Source organism: Mizuhopecten yessoensis, unplaced genomic scaffold (assembly GCF_002113885.1).
Source record: "Mizuhopecten yessoensis strain PY_sf001 unplaced genomic scaffold, ASM211388v2 scaffold3023, whole genome shotgun sequence".
In the NCBI taxonomy this organism is placed as follows: domain Eukaryota; kingdom Metazoa; phylum Mollusca; class Bivalvia; order Pectinida; family Pectinidae; genus Mizuhopecten; species Mizuhopecten yessoensis.
The window spans coordinates 1,181,356-1,198,065 of NW_018404837.1; the positions used below are offsets into that span (position 1 = coordinate 1,181,356).

General features: G+C 35.6%; 1 long non-coding RNA gene across 2 annotated transcripts in view; it reads right to left on the reverse strand.

The window, feature by feature from the left end:
• Positions 1 to 8,589: 8,589 nt before the first annotated feature.
• The window catches only part of LOC110446885, a 71,636-nt gene continuing 63,515 nt past the window's right edge, over positions 8,590 to 16,710 (reverse strand). Inside the window, exons 3-4 of one of the 2 annotated variants that reach the window (XR_002462515.1) lie at positions 9,256 to 9,609; positions 8,590 to 8,754 (exon numbers count right to left, since the gene is read on the reverse strand). This is a non-coding gene — a long non-coding RNA (uncharacterized LOC110446885). Of the gene's footprint in view, positions 8,755 to 9,119; positions 9,610 to 16,710 lie in introns of those variants that run through there. The other variant, XR_002462514.1, reaches the window with a different exon arrangement.

Consider the following 16,710-nt stretch of genomic DNA (forward strand, 5'->3'; position numbering starts at 1 on the left):
GTGTGTAGTTTACATACTGTACTAGACTAATCAATCACTGTTAACTTATAACGTCCTGGAACACAACGGTCTTAGGTACGATGTAGATTTGCTGACAGACGACGAGATAACAATGTCGGATCTCTTAGATATATGGATAAGTGAATTGTTATTTGTTTACTGATCTTCTACATCGCTGATATAATACCACGGATGATTGACTTTGGAAACACAACACCTCACGACCACACCTTCACGAGATAGATGTGTAAACATTGCTGTTCTCTTCCCGGTCAGGACATTGAACCTCTTTAACCCACAATCAGACAATCAAGAAAATTGGTTTCATGGAACATGATTTCGTTCATATTTCTGAATTTTTTTTTATCCGAAATCCCAAAAACTATTTCTGATATTAAAACCGAGAGAAGTGACAGTTTAAGCATTGAAAGGTATATGCGGTTAAAGGGTGTATGTTATTTTCTAAAATATAATTATGATGGTCATTTCACAAGTTCTCATCACGTCACAATATATAATCTTGTCGACGGGTCGTGTATGTGAAAATCCAATAAATCTTAAATTGTGTTTGGGTAATATATACAATCTTAAACTCTTTATGTAAACGTGCATACCTCGATAACATTTATGTATAGGAATTAAATTTCTTTGAAAAAACAAAATACAATAAATAAATATGAAATGTAATGAACTGCATGGAGTATATATACATTGTATATTAATGTTCCCAGTTGTTAAGGATGATAGGAAATAACGTTACTAGACTGAATAAACTTCGGACCGATTCTATTGTAAAGGTTATTTTACAGAGCTAGACGAGTATCACTACAAGTATTGAGTATGGTTGATGACGAGATAACAAACAGATGGTATCTATGATGTCTTTAGTGTTAAAACCAATGTCTTGTTTACAGGCGTTTTGTTTATTGACTGGGAGCTCCAGATATAACCATTATTGACGTCACTTGTGATTTACGCACGAGGGACAACAAACAACAGAAATCTTTTCAGTGAACATTTTTGTTCATATAAAGTATTGACTCTATATCCTATAATTTAAACATGTTTTGTGAGATCTTTTTATTCAAATATCCTTCTTATTTTGTAATTCTTATTTTCGTCATTTATATATTTTGTATTCATTCACTATGGCACGCGCCACATACCTGTATTATTCCTCAGGTAAAATCGTTCGATGGAGAACATCTGTGTCGTTTTCTCGGTGAATCGACTGACTCTTTGATGATTCAATATTCAAAAGCTTGCTCCGAATATCATTTCGACTGCTGACAGATAACTTGACAACGCAATATTAATGTGTCGAGAGATGCAGGTTGATGAGGACTATCGACAAGTCTATTTTTTGTCACCATGATTCCATTTGAAAATACACTATTTCCTTTGTGGCATAAAGGTCCATGCTTTGGGTTTTGCTCATTAGAGTGATTTGTGGTTTCGTTGCCACTGTCCCGGTTATCGCTATTGGGACGTATATTAACATCGCAGGTGTCGTCATTATGGCTGTATCAGTATAATATAAATTAGCACATTGATTTAAAATGTATATCTGTTGAAGGATTTTAAGTCAGCAAGTTGATCAAATTTAAATTCAAGATTTTCCAATGAATGACAAAAACTAATATCATGTATAAATGCTACAGGATGTTCCAACTTTCGATTGTTTGGAGGCCAAATGATTGCATCCAAATGTCAATGTTGGTAAACTTTAAATTTAAAAATAGTATTGGTCCTAGAACACTTTACTTTTGGACTCCACTTGACACGGTGTGGTCTTTTGAAAGATTTTCAATTACAGCTGTCCGCGATTTTCTTTGAATTATAATGTTTTCTTCCCAATTAGCGTCATAGTCCGTTATTCTATAATTCCTTAATTTTCAAATTAGTAAATGATGTTGGACCTTGCCGAACGCCTTCATAAAATCTACTTATGAGACCATATGTCACCTTAACATTCCCAATAACTTCCTGTTCCAATTCACGTCATACTTTCACCAGCTTACCATTTTCTCCATTAACTCCTTTATTTTTTTTTATTTTTTATGTCTTAATATATTTCGACATCCCCCCGCTAAGGTAATTTAAGGACGCGCCTGTGTGTTGTGTATGCGTGCTTGCGCGTGTTTGCAGGAGGCATACATCCAAGGTTGTTGTAAAGGGCAATTCACATGACTTCCCCTTGTACAGTCAATATATATACTTAAGTTCGGGAAGGATACTGTTGCTGAAGCTATGGTCATCATATTATACTGTTGAAAGGACCCAGAACAAAATACGATATGGGAACACTGAACACAATAATGATCAAATATTTCATTTCTTTATTTTTCATCCCCCCCCCCCCCCCCCCCCCCTTAGACGTTTTGTATCTTATTTATTCAGATGAACTTGATGTCTAAATGAGGCTCCTGTAATCCGATTCAACATCCTTCGACATATACTCAATTAGAATTTCAAGTTGTGGTCTTCAGTGATAAATTTTGAATTACAGTTGTCCGCGGGTTTCTTTAAATTAGAAACTTTTCTATCCCATATTAGCGTCATGGTCCGTAGTTCTATAATTCCGTAATTTTCGAATTAGTCAATGATGTTTTACCTTGTAGAACGCCTTCATAAAATCTACTTATGAGACATCCATCTCCCCTCCATGATCTATCTAAATAGCTGTCACCTTAACATTCCGAACAACTTCCTGGGGAAGGATACTGTTGCTGAACCTATGCTCATCATATTATACTGTTAAAAGGATCCAGAACAAAATACGATATGGGAACGACCACTAAACACAATATTATACTGATTCAATGATCATTTTTTTTATATAGTTTTTTTTAGTTTTTCCCACGATTTTTCCTAGACGTTTTGTATCTTATATATTCAGATGAACTTGATGTCTTAATGAGGCTCCTGTAATCTGATTAAATATCCTTTGACATATACTCATTTAGAATTAAATTTCAAAATTTACAGCAGGCAGACCTCAAGTACCACATGGTGTAAAGATGTTGGAGTTGCTTCCCTTAAGTCAATGTAATTTTGGAAATTTTCTAAACCTTTCAAGCAAGTTAGAGCTGCCTTTCCAAGCACTTATCGGTACATTTATCTGTATCTAGGTTTTGCAAGCATGTATACAGCCTTACAGAAACTTCTCCTATACATATCAGACCCAAAGTCTTTCCTCTTTAGCCCTCCTTGTTACATACTCACCTTCAAAGACCTGTCCTCTCTTTTCCTCCTTAGTACAAACCAAGTTTAACAGGGACTGCCCTCTTCAGTACATACTTGACCTTACAGGGACTGCCCACTTCAGCCCTCCTCAGTACATACTAGACCTTACAGGGACTGCCCACTTCAGCCCTCATTAGTACATAATAGACCTTACAAGGACTACCCTCTTCAGCCCTCAAGATCCCTCAGGTAAGTACTGTGGCTAACAAAATATGCCCTTTCAAACCCTCTTCAATAAATAATGATTTAGAAGGACCACCTTTCCACCTTGCCCAGCATTCAGCTACAGTATCAGGCAACTAGAAATGACCACCTCCATGAATATTTCAATGAGTTAGGTGGATATTGGAGTTGCTTCCCTAAGTCAATGTAATTTTGGAATGTTATCTAAACCTTTCAAGACTTATTACCTTGGTAAGTTGCCTTTCCAAGCCCTCATCAGTACATACCAGGCCTAACAGACTACCCTATTTAGCCCTCCTCTGTACATGCCAGACCTTACAATAACTGCCATCTCCAGCCCTCCTCTGAACATACCAGACCTTACAATAACTGCCCTCTCCAGCCCTCCTATGAACATACAAGACTTTACAAGAACTGCCCTCTCCAGCCCTCCTCTGTACAAACCAGACCTTACAAGAACTGCCCTCTACAGCCCTCCTCTGTACATACCAGACTACACAAGAACTGTCCTCTCCAGCCCTCCTCTGAACATACCAGACTTTACAAGAGCTGCCCTCTCCAGCCCTCCTCTGTACATACCAGTCTTTACAAGAACTGTCCTCTCCAGCCCTCCTCTGAACATACCAGACTTTACAAGAACTGCCATCTCCAGCCCTCCTCTGAACATACCAGACTTTACATGAACTGCCCTCTCCAGCCCTCCTCTGAACATACCAGACTTTACAAGAACTGCCATCTCCAGCCCTCCTCTGAACATACCAGACTTTACATGAACTGCCCTCTCCAGCCCTCCTCTGAACATACCAGACCTTACAAGAACTGCCATCTCCAGCCCTCCTCTGAACATACCAGACTTTACATGAACTGCCCGCTCCAGCCGTCCTCTGAACATACCAGACTTTACAAGAACTGTCCTCTCCAGCCCTCCTCTGAACATACCAGACTTTACAAGAGCAGCCCTCTCCAGCCCTCCTCTGTACATACCAGACCTTAAAAGAACTGTCCTCTCCAGCCCTCCACTGAACATACCAGACTTTACAAGAACTGCCCTCTCTAGCCCTCCTATGAACATACCAGACCTTACAAGAACTGCCCTCTCCAGCCCTCCTCTGTACATACCAGACTTTACAAGAACTGTCCTCTCCATCACTTCTCTGTACATACCAGACTTTACAAGAACTGTCCTCTCCAGCCCTCCTCTGTACAAACCAGACCTTACAAGGACTGCCCTCTCCAGGTCCTATATATGTTCATACTAAACCTTACAAGAAATGTCCCCTCTAGTTCTCCTCAGTATATACCAGACTTAAAAAGACTGCCCTCTCCTGCATATAGCAGGCATCTCAAACCCTATTCGTACATACTAAATGTGAACATGTGAAGCAAATAGCCATGATATGTGAATGTGTGAGGTAGTCTGTCAAGGACACATGAAGCAATCAGTCTGATTAATGTACCAGTGTGTTAATTTGTTGATGTGTTTTTAGAACTGATAATACTTTGGACACTTTTTTTACAGTAAAAAGTTGAGTCACTATGACCTTGACTTTTATCCTAATGACAATCATTTTGTAGTGCATAAACCTTTCCAGACACCATGTGCTGAAGCTATACTTCACTTCATAATGAACATGTTTTTGTAAGAAGATGCAGTCAGGACTTCAGATAACTCACAAATATTTATTCATTTTCATTTATACAAAATAAATGCTTCTGCTTTTCATTTGTTAGATGAATATGCAAGACTTTAAACAGCCATGAAGTAAGTATCCCCAAAAATTAAGCTATACAATATTTGCAACAAAACAAATTCACATTTTCTGTTTTCAATATCAAATAACTACACTTTTAAGAACAGTAAAACAGCAGTCTCTTATCATTTCACATGTAAAATTTTATCCTTGAATGTATTTTTCTTATGTAACTACATTTAACAAAGAGATGCTATATCACCATGACTGGTAGATAGATTTGTTGTTATATTTGTCAGGTTTACATTGAAAAATGAAGTTCATTTTCAATCAAGTTTAAGTTGGTAGAAATATAAAATCAAATAATACATAATTTGCATTGTGTTTAGATTCTCAAATTTTGCTTGAATCTTGCAAAGGTTTTTTTTAAGCCATGATTTCCTTTTTTTGCAATGATTTGAATAAAGATAAAAAATATTGTTTTAAAGCTAACATAGCTTTTCATTTATGTCTTACATACTTTATGGAAACAAACATATTCACTAATGTATAATTTAGTACAGACAGAAGACAAATATAATTCTGTACAAGACTACATGGAAATCTTTTAAAGTAATCTTGTTTAGAGAGTACACTGCTGCAATTCAATTAGTTTTGAGGGTATAGTCATAAAGCAATTTGTTTAGAGAGTATGCTTGGTTAACCAGTAAAATTGGCTGTTTGTTATACAGTATTATCTGCTGAAAACAGTAATTCATTTTTTTTTAATGATCTTTTTTGATATTGCTCTTGTTTTACAAACTTATTTCTTTGTTACATTTTAGCAAACAACATTCTCTCCTCCCCTTCATCTTCAAAATTTATTGATCAAAATTTACTCCAAATGGAAAAAAAAATGTTTATGTGTCTTATGAAAGACATTAAAAATCAAGGCAAATTTTAAAATAAAACTATCTGATGACAGATAGTGATCAAGATGGCCTTTCTTAACCTGAACAATATTAATTAAATTTTAACATTTCTGAACAATATTTCTTATCTTATTAAATTTTCAAACACTGTTTAAGTTAACCACACAATATATCAATATTTCACATTTTCATTTGACACCTAACTACACTTACCCAAATATAATTGCAGAATTTAGAGTGTGGTCACCAGGCAACATTAAACATACGTTTGTTGGACCTGATAAATATTTATGTGTGAGGTTTCAATGAAATAAACTGTCACATTCATCAGACAAATGTCCAGTAAAGCTTATGTACACTTATTTGTTAAAAGTTTACAAGATGCAATCTAAATGATATGTACAATGTAAATTTGGCTACCCTTAGTGTAGGTTCAAGAAGACAGTGGTGGATAGAAAGAGCAACTTGCTAAGGAGGCAGTTGAAAGAAGCTATCTTAATTGATATACCAGATGAATCGAGATGAGGGGGGTATACACTCTCGAATGTGTATAACCAGGTACTAAACAAAGCATAGCAAAAATTGATTAATTGATTCAATTGCCATTTCATACATTGTAACACCTTAGTGTACATATGCTTTAAGCAAAGTCATTATTTTGTGGATTTCATTGTCATCTGCAGCATTTTAAAACCTTAGTATAAATATCATACTTTTGATCAAAACATCACACAAACACACTGGTTGTACTACATGAATCTCAATACATCATTTGACCTCTGTCCTTGTAAGTGGGTCAGTGTCATTTATTAGAATTAACTTCCTCTGATCAAGCTTCAGTCAATATACCTAAACTCAAGGCCTTATAGATCTGAAGTAGTAATAAGAATCCATGAACGCGTATTAAAACACAGTGCAAAGCCCTTCAAAGCAAAAGGAAACCATCATGATTAAGATATCACTTTTCTTTTTTGGTAGATCTAACAAAGAAATGATCAGAAATGTTTCAGATGTAGAAAAAAATAACTGAAATTGTTTCAAGTGAAGACAAGAAAAAAAGAAAAAAAAAGAGAAAATATTTAGGAATATTTACCGTATTAGAGTGCATTGTGTGTAAGATTACTGCTTTCTCATTGGACATATACCACACACCCCAAGGAAGTACAGATCAATGCCTTACTGGGTGTCGGAGTTAACAGGTCCTATAGGGCTTGACAAATGAGCTGTGGCAGCCAATTATGGTCCTATAGTCTCCTACAAAACAGATGGTAAGTCTGGGCCATCCATCTCTATTATCAGGCCAACCCAACTACATGTTTGTTGTCAGTTAGTGGAACCCGCAAACTAAGGCCAAATCAATGAAATGTGTGTTATCCTTCCAACTGTTAGTATCAAAGGGTCTATATATTAATTTGTGGTAAATAGTTCAACCATTTGATTTAATGTGAAATGGCAATTAATTGTCAGCATTCTCCCTGTATTGTATTTGGCTATAGTAATTCATGGTAAACTTCGGAATTACACACTCAGCCATTTCCTTGAGAGTTCACTTTCAGCTCCCTTATTTGACATGTAGACATAATACCAACTTCTTCAGTTAACATAAACATCTAAAACCTGATATCATTAATATTTTACACCAGCAATTTGATACTACAAATCTAAACTCCTAAAGCTTCTTGTCCTCAGATGACCTTAGCTGTTAATAAGGACATAAAACCAAGTAAAACTAGATCAAACCTAGAGCTTTTAATCCTTAAATGACCTTAGCTGTTCATAGGATGTAAAACCAAACCAAACCTAAATCTTCTACGTCCTTAAATGACCTTTACTTTTAATAAGAAGCAAAACCCTGTAAAACCAAACCAAAACCTAAATCTCTTTTACATTTTCCATCAACCCTTTCATAAAGAAAAGACACAGTACCAGGTCCAACAGCCCTGATACAAAGATTTGGTAATCAAAACTAATCACATTCATAAGTTTTTGGATATTTGTACACTGTAGCAAAGGGCTGATGGACTTGGAATTGTGTCTTTAAAAGCAAATGGTCTGTGGATACAATATTTTGGCCAGTGCATTGCTACAATGGCACCATATTTTCCCCATCAACTTATTGATACACTAATCAAGACCTCTAAGCTACAATTTGGCCCATCATCAGCAGCCCTGCGATACAACACGTCCCTAATACTCCCTCCATTAGCTGGTCGAGACGAGAAGACCATCAGTCACATTTTAACTGATAGACGTCGTTTTCTGTCCGAAAAGCCCTCTATTTCCCCCATTTAAGTGGTGGCAGTTGCGTGCTGCATGGCCATTGATTTGTTAACTTGAACAGACCTCTCTCCAAGTGTCGCTGAGTTATACGGTAAGTTCTGTGCATCAAAATGGGATTCAGATGCACAAACTGAATATTGACTCGTTGTCAGAAGTAAATATTTGTAAGTGACAATACCTACAGTGTTGTGTCTTGTGATTGGTTGTGCTGAGTAATGAATATTATTTATTTTCAAATTTATCAAGAAGAAAAAAAACACCTAAGTAGTTTACTCATGTAAGCCTTTTAATTATACAAAATGTTTTCTATATTTCTGCTGGACTTGGACATGGCATCATACTCCTGACCCTGGGTCAACTGACATATTCATACATTATGGAAGAGTCTAGGAATTCGGCCCACAGCCAGAATTCAGGATACACATATCTATGTATAAGGATATCTGAAAATGTAGAAGATGAAACAGACAGATATTGATTCATGGAATTTGATCATCTTATTTGGAAGTGCACAAATATCCATGAACTGATTATACAGTGTTTTTGAGTTCTTCAAACATTCACTAAGAACTAACCCAGCCCAGTTACAAGTACACTACACAATCCCTTTGTAAGTGTGATTAACATGTGATTTTATCCCACTTTAAGAATCTCATATTCACCTTCCTTTTTATATATTTTTTTTTACAGAAAAATGAAAAGAAAAACACTGACAAGGCAATAACGCATTGACGATGCATCAAAAGAAAACATATATATATATATATTTATAAATAAAACAAAACATGAAGACTAATATGATCGGCTAGCGCTTTCGCCCATCTTGGGGCTCTTCAGGTGATTTTATATATCTATATAAACAAAACAAAACTCTGAAGACTAAATCTCGCTAGTACTTTTGCTGACCTTGTTCATACAAAAGAGTCAAGATCAGAAGTACTTACTCCACATTAGTAGGTGGGTTTACTGGATCAAATTTCCTTTGTTGGTCAGGAAACACACCCATCTCTAAATATACTCAATATGTTCTATACTTTGTGTGATGTTCTCCACATGACGCCCTGACATTTTCAAGCTGACTTGACACTCAAAAATTCCCCATTCATATATTTGGTTATGGGTGTGGTTCGTACAATTGAGTTGGAGGTTCCAAGGTGTTTGTGTGGATTTGGAGGGGCTGTAACTTGATCCTTCCAGTTCTCAATAGGAAACTATACTTGTAAAGGCCAGATTTGAGCCACAAGTATCATGTACTCTTTCTTGTCTTTTCCACTTTCTGAATATTTCTGATCAGTATGCTGAAAGAAGGGAAGAAAAAAATATGTGACAAAAATTTCAATTTTAACATAAAAGCAAGCATCTAAATCTAAAACTAGAGGATCTTTGTCAAGAAAAACTTTGAGGTAACTCAAGATAATTGAAGTCTAGACGTGAACAGGTCAATAGTCATAAGTAAATATATTTTTAAAAATAGCAATGAATGTTTTTTGAGTGATTTTATATTCTATATCACCTAATGAATGTCTGGAAATAGTGTCATATTACCTGATAAATATCTGGACAGAGTGTCTGTCTCCTTAATTGAATAATCTGAGATATGTAATGCTGTCGTCTAGACGTATCAACACCAAATAAATTTGTCTGGTAAACCAATGTAAGTCCTCACATTGTCCTCCCATACTGTATGTTCACAGTATCTGTGAAGAAGAGATCCCGCAGCAACCACAGCCTACCATAAGTGACCCATTTCTAGCCAACCTTCTAAACTTCCCATCTGACTCAGATCCAGTGAATGGTCGATTTTTGACAACCAAAACTGTGCCAGTAAATGTAGGCTACACTGTACTTCAATACACATTTGATAACATTTTATGTATAAACGGTTGAAATCATAGCAATATAATTTAGTTTGTCACAGATAACATGGTAGAGATTTTTCACAATATCATGTTCAATAAACCCTTCTTCTTCTAAACCAAATCATTCAGCAATGTGATAAAGAATTTAGACCATGAACACTGCATGGGATAACATATTATCAAGTTTTATACAAACAATATATCTGTGTTTTCTCTTACTGTGTTTCACAAAATCATAACCAATGTTTGGCCAGCGCTTCAATGAATTAGAAATTTTGTCCGTCTTTGAAATAAAGGTATAGATATCTGTAGTTTTGTAAGGCAAACTTGATGGCAACTGTTACACTTATAAAATATGGAAATTTGACATGGCAAATTCCAATTAAGTACACAGGGATATCAAATTATAGTAGAAGTTTATTAAGGCTGTCAGAGAAATGTTTGCTTGCAGTGAATTTAAACTGAGAATAAATCTATGATGATGTAAGCTTCATAAATTGTTTGTGCGAAATGAATCAATGAATCTTTTAGTATTCAAAATCAAGTCAATTCAATCATCACTAATAAACAGTTTTTAAAAAAGAGGCCCACAGCACCTGTGTCACTCACATATTTGACTTTCGTAAAGATTATAAATCTATGTTGAATGATGTTTTTAAGGTCAGCAACTGTAAAGTGAATGCAAATAAATTATTTTAATTCGCTCTGGCTATTACCCATATAATAACACTACCAAATAAACTTTTGATAAGTATCATGTGCCATAGAAATTTGTGACATGACATATATACATGTATATGGAACAATGCAATGAAAATTGTAATGATTCATGAAAAACAAAACAGGAAGCATTGAATATTTTTACTTACCAGTAGTTTCTCAAAAAAAAAAAAAAAAAAAAAGTTAATAAGAATTTCAAATTTGTTTTTATTCTTCACTAATTTTATCAATTTGAGTAAACTTCCACAAACATTTACTAACTCATCATTTGTCAAAATCTCCAGGTCAATCATCTGATCATCACAGTTTTGAAGAAGAAGATTTCTGACAAATATAAACAAGAGGCCCAATGGGCCTGTATCGTTCACCTGGTATAAATCTCACACTTGTAACCTTAAAAGTGATCTAAAATAAAGCTACAGGCAAAATATCAGAATTTATGATTAAAATTCATTCAAAAGACCCATTTTTGTTTTTTTAAACATTTCACCCCTGTGATTGAAAGTCGAACAAAGTCATCATGTTGAACAAATTTTATAGCCTTTCATCTCAGGATGCAACTTGCAAAGTATCAACATCCTGGGACCCATGGTTATTCAGAAGAGGTCGTTTACATTTTTTACAAATTTGACCCCTGTGACCTTGAATATAAGTCAAAGTATTTCAATTTAACAAACATAGTAGTCCTTGATGCCAGCATGTTACTGAATAAATATCAACATCCTGAGCCTTTTGGTTATTCAGAACAAGTTGTTTAAATATTTTGAACATATTTGCTCCTTGTGACCTTGAATATGATTCAAGGTCATACATTTAAACAAACTTGGTAGCCCTTGATCCTAGTATGCTACTGACCAAATATCATCACCCTGGGCATTTTGGTTATTCAGAAGAAGTTGTTTAAAGTTTTTAACATATTTGACCCCTGTGACCTTGAATATGGGTGAAGGTCATTCATTTGAACAAACTTTGTAGCCCTTCATCTCAGCATGCTACTGGCCAAATATCATCACCCTGGGCATTTTGGTTATTCAGAAGAAGTTGTTTAAAGTTTTTAACATATTTGACCCCTGTGACCTTGAATATGGGTGAAGGTCATTCATTTGAACAAACTTTGTAGCCCTTCATCTCAGCATGCTACTGGCCAAATATCATCACCCTGGGCATTTTGGTTATTCAGAAGAAGTTGTTTAAAGTTTTTAACATATTTGACCCCTGTGACCTTGAATATGGGTGAAGGTCATTCATTTGAACAAACTTTGTAGCCCTTCATCTCAGCATGCTACTGGCCAAATATCATCACCCTGGGCATTTTGGTTATTGAGAAGAAGTTGTTTAAAGTTTTTAACATATTTGACCCCTGTGACCTTGAATATGGGTGAAGGTCATGCATTTGAACAAAATTTGTAGCCCTTCACCCAAGCATGCTACTGCCAATATCATCTCCCTGGGTAGTTTGGTTATCGAGAAGAAGATGTTTAAAGTTTTTAACATATTTGACCCCTGTGACCTTGAAAATGGGTCAAGATCATTAATTTTAACAAACTTTGTAGCCCTTCATCCCAGTTTGCTTCTGGCCAAATATCGACACCCTAGGCCTTTCGGTTATTAAGAAGCAGTCGTTTAAAGTAAAATATTGACGCCGGCCGGATGGACGCCGGACGCCGCGCCACGGCATAAGCTCACTTGGCACTTCGTGCCAGGTGAGCTTACAACCATATTGTTGCACTTTCCCACTAATGGACAAGTTTGTTGGGATTTTTTTCCAAATATTCCCCATTAATGGACAAGATTATTGTTAACATGTTATCAACAAATCAAACAATTAAAAAAGCAGCAACAGTATAAAAATTCTGAAAATATTTTTCTGAAAAGTACAATTACTTTTGTTGTATATTACTGAATGGTATATTAGTGCCATCATATAGCCTCCATTTAGTTACTTCTGTTTAGCCAGTTGCATATATAATTCCAAGTTTGTCTCAATCAACACTTTCAATCTGTCGGTTCGGTGAAAGAGTAAATCTTAATTAAACAGACACAATAAAGATTAATCTTATAACATTTTGACCTTTAACAAGAAATTTCTCAAAGCCTATTCAATTTAAATTAAAATCAAATTTCCTGCATTTACAAATGAAATTAACATTTGGACCTTTACTCACTGATGATTCAATTTAAACTCAAATTAGATTGGGTTTATTTTCATTGAATTAATCTAAGCTGGGATGACCCCTGCCGATAGTAGGTGTTGGATGGCTATCATCTATATTCAATGTCCCTTTAACAGTGAATTACTAGCTTTGTAGCCTTGTGTTCGACTTTTTGATATTGTTAGTATTGACAAAGACAACAGTTACATTTATCCAGATTTTTGATATACAATATTCAGCAAAATTGCTTTAACTCATTCACCTCTGAAATTTCATAATGAGCTTTTCCAACCATTCTGTTAGAAGAGTTCAAATGTGTCTTCAGGGGTGAATGAGTTAACAAGACATAGACTTAAGATCTGAATCAGCTGATACTGAAGGAGGATGTCTGACATTAGTATCATACCATGTGTTCCTCAATGGTGTAATTTAATGTAATACATAAAATATCTGAGGCCGTGTACATCATTGTGGTGGGAAAAGATTCTTTCATTCAAAGTCACATCTTGTTAATGAGCTGTCAATTTATCTATTAATGCCTGCACTGTGGCAGTAAAGATAGTAATTCTCCCCATTCCCCATGTGTATTCCTATCCAGAGTCAAGTTTTATCCTTCTTCATGCTTACTGTACTAGTCATATAATTATTTTACTCTCTTAAAGCATATCCAATTTAATAGTGTACTCTTTCCTAAGTGTATCCTCAATCTCCTCGAAAGCATGCTCCTTTTAAATTGTGTCGATTTTAAAGCGTACAATGTATTCTCTCCAAAATGTATCCCCTCTATCTGATCATCATCCTTTGAATGTGTATCGTCTTCAGGAAGTATCTCTTCACTCAAGCAATAAATTTTAATTTCTTAAAATGAGCCCCTATATTGTTGCTTTGTTGAATAATCATTCTGACACTCTTTACAAAAAAAAGAACAGAAAAAAAGAAGGAATTTTTGGTATTGGTGCTATTTATTACCTTGATTACACGACCACGTCTTACATTGTATACACATCTCAATGCACATGCAGTTCTATAAATAGACACAAACAAAGGACAGGGTCAGACATGCACATGTATAGAAAACATTTCTACGTTTATATGCTAATACTGTATCTTTGTATATCCGTATGTACCAGTCTGACATACGCTCACGTGTATCCCTGTATGTACCTGTATGACATATCCCTGTATGTACCAGTCTTCTGACATATCCCTGTATGTACCAGTCTGACATATCCCTGTATGTACCAATCTGACATATCCCTGTATGTACCAGTCTGACATATGCTCACGTGTATCCCTGTATGTACCAGTCTGACATATCCCTGTATGTACCAGTCTGACATATACCTGTATGTACCAGTCTGACATACGCTCATGTGTATCCCTGTATGTACCAGTCTTCTGACATATGTTTGAGTGTATCCCTGTATGTAGCAGTCTGACATACACATAGTGTATCCCTGTACGTACCAGTCTGACACTCAGTGTATCCCTGTATGTACCAGTCTGACACTCAGTGTATCCCTGTATGTACCAGTCTGACATACGCTCACAGTGTATCCCTGTATGTAGCAGTCTAACATACACATAGTGTATCCCTGTATGTACCAGTCTGACACTCAGTGTATCCCTGTATGTACCAGTCTGACATACACTCAGTGTTTCCCTGTATGTAGCAGTCTGACATACGCTCACAGTGTATCCCTGTATGTAGCAGTCTGACATACACATAGTGTATCCCTGTATGTACAAGTCTGACATACGCTCACAGTGTATCCCTGTATGTACTAGTCTGACATACGCTCACAGTGTATCCCTGTATGTAGCAGTCTGACATACGCTCACAGTGTATCCCTGTATGTAGCAGTCTGACATATGCTTGAGTGTATCCCTGTATGTAGCAGTCTGACATACACTCAGTGTATCCCTGTATGTACCAGATTGTGTATCTGACATACACATAGTGTATCCCTGTATGTAGCAGTCTGACATACGCTTGAGTGTATCCCTGTATGTAGCAGTCTGACAGGAGAAATGTCCTACCACTGATGGTTGCATTATATGCGATTTTCCATGTCTCACATACACTTACAATAAAGATGATACCAGTAGACAATGGATCCAATGCATGAGAATTTCATTTTTGATATCATTGTAGTGTATACATGTATATACATTGTAAACACTCGTAATTGTGAAGATGCAAAAACCCTAAACACTCCTGAACATTAGTCACTTTTCAAAATTAAAGATATTTAAATACAATGTTCATTTCATCAAGTAAAATTTGTACATCAATGCTACATATCTTACACATTATACCTCTGATTTATTTCAAAGTTTACTCTCTTAAATAACAACAAGCTTTTTCTAATAATTCAGAATTATTTCTGTGTCTTCAATGAATACATTCCTGGGTTGGCATTTTCAAGTCATCAATTAAATAAAGTAAAAAATTGTCATTCATCAAATGATGTTGTACAGATTTAGCTAGAACGCAACTCTTCGGAAAAGGAGATGCAAAACAATAATTAAGGTGGTATATATCCTTAACTCGTCTGGAAGCAGCCAGGATTGAGAGAATATATAAATGATTAACTGATATACGAACGTATACTAAATGAAAGAGCAGATTATAACATCAACATCTGGGTCGTATAAAGAGTTCACTGGAAAACATCAATAATCACCAATGCCTGCCAATCAATCTGTATAGAAAGCATTCTTTATTTGGTTGCTATGGTAATTTTTGAGACATACAAAGTCGTCTTTTGGCCACAGAACAAGGAAATTATTCGTGAGTTGGCCGGAGAATCTGTCAATGTAATTACCAGCATCAACGACTGGTTCAAGTCTGGTTAGACTTACCATTTATATACAAAATGTCTCTCAAGTTCTCAATACTTTTGTTTTAATTAAGTACATACGATATATCAGGTGTAATTGTTTAAAGAGAATATTATATAGATGAAAAAAAAATAAAACCTTTTTATCAATTAAATGGAATTCAATTTCTTTTTTGTGCGATACATCTAACAGAGCTTTGGAAGTCCAAGACAAATTTCAAACCTGAAGGGCCATTTGTTTCGTGATTTGTACGGATTAGTTACTGTTGTATACGTACATATTACAAGGTTCACATGGTCACACAATGGATACAAGGCCAAGAGAATAAAAAAATCTGTGTGGTCAAACAATGGATACAAGGCCAAGAGAATAAAAACAATCCACATGGTCACACAATGGATATCAGGCCAAGAGAATAAAAAAATCTGTGTGGTCAAACAATGGATACACGGCCAAGAGAATAAAAACAATCCACATGGTCACACAATGGTTACAAGGCCAAGAGAATAAAAACAATCCACATGGTCACACAATGGTTACAAGGCCAAGAGAATAAAAACAATCCACATGGTCACACAATGGTTACAAGGCCAAGAGAATAAAAACAATCCATGTGGTCACACAATGGATACAAGGCCAAGAGAATAAAAACAATCCGCATGGTCACATAATGGATACAAGGCCAAAACAATATTAACAATCCGTGTGGTCACACAATGGATACAAGGCCAAGACAATAAAAACAATCCACATGGTCACACAATGGATACAAGGCCAAGAGAATAAAAAAATCTGTGTGGTCAAACAATGGATACAAGGCAAA